The sequence below is a fragment of the Sceloporus undulatus genome, chromosome 2 (genome assembly GCF_019175285.1).
Source record: "Sceloporus undulatus isolate JIND9_A2432 ecotype Alabama chromosome 2, SceUnd_v1.1, whole genome shotgun sequence".
Lineage (NCBI taxonomy): Eukaryota > Metazoa > Chordata > Lepidosauria > Squamata > Phrynosomatidae > Sceloporus > Sceloporus undulatus.
In genome coordinates this window covers 9,272,461-9,273,568 of record NC_056523.1, presented here as the reverse complement: position 1 = coordinate 9,273,568, position 1,108 = coordinate 9,272,461, and the positions used below count along the sequence as shown (strand labels likewise).

General features: G+C 44.9%; 2 protein-coding genes across 2 annotated transcripts in view; both read left to right on the top strand.

The window, feature by feature from the left end:
* The window catches only part of LOC121922021 (zinc finger protein 420-like), a 319,204-nt gene that overhangs the window by 62,524 nt on the left and 255,572 nt on the right, over positions 1 to 1,108 (top strand). The gene's annotated exons all lie outside the window — the stretch shown is intronic.
* Positions 240 to 1,108, top strand: part of LOC121921928 (zinc finger protein with KRAB and SCAN domains 8-like) — an 8,942-nt gene continuing 8,073 nt past the window's right edge. Inside the window, exon 1 of the mRNA XM_042450672.1 lies at positions 240 to 291. The gene's annotated coding sequence lies outside the window, so the exon portion shown is untranslated. The remainder of the gene's footprint in view (positions 292 to 1,108) is intronic.

The window sequence follows — 1,108 nt, the reverse complement described above, 5'->3', positions numbered from 1 at the left end:
ATATTTTATTTATAGCCTGCCTCTCCTTGCAGATCGAGGCGGGTTACAACAAGCAGAAATAACAATAAAATATACAATATACTGTACAATTAAAATACAGATTAGCCAGAGATGCAATATTCAACTTTGGCCTCTAGGGGGAGCTGTGTGCAAAAATGGTTTAAAGCCATATAGAGGAAGAGTTGCCTAGAGGGGCCTAAGGAGCTGCTGGAGGGTGCATTCCTGGCAGGGGAGGAGTTTGAATCTCGGGAGCAAAAGAGGAAGAGGGGGTCCTCTGCAAGGGAGGAGGAGGTGAGCTGCAAAATACTAAAGGGACCATGCATTGCTTACAAGGACTTGTGGGTCTGGCATCATGATGGGAGAGGGAGGGAAAAAACCCATCATCCCCAGCAGCCTCAAGGGTGAAACCCAGCCTTTGGGGTGCCTAGTTTGAGAGTCTGCAGTCCCATCTTTCTACAGCATCTCAAGACTGATCTGGTGACTTTTCAGATCCAAATCATTTCCTCTTCTCACCTCCAACTTATTCCTTTTCCTCCCCCCCTTTTTTTAGACAACATCTTTCTTTGGAGAAGAGACCTGATGGACTTAAAAACTTGCATGCTTTCTTGTACCCCTTTGTGTTGCCCTGGGGTTTGAGAGATCCAAATCCCACTCCTCTTGTTCCCTTTCTGTAAGTGTAACCTATTTGCATAGCAGAGAGAACTGATGGTCTTGAAAGCTTGCACACTTTCTTCTGTCCCTATATTTTGCCCTTGGGTTTAGGAGAGCCAAGAGCCAAATTCCACTCTCTTGCCCCCTTTCTGTAAGTGTAACCTATTTGTCTGATGAAATGACCTTATAGTCTTGAAAGCTTGCATGCTTTTTTGTGCCCCTTTGTGTTGCCCTGGGGTTTGAGAGATCCAAATCCCACTCCTCTTGTTCCCTTTCTGTAAGTGTAACCTATTTGCATAGCAGAGAGAACTGATGGTCTTGAAAGCTTGCACACTTTCTTCTGTCCCTATATTTTGCCCTTGGGTTTAGGAGAGCCAAGAGCCAAATTCCACTCTCTTGCCCCCTTTCTGTAAGTGTAACCTATTTGTCTGATGAAATGACCTTATAGTCTTGAAAG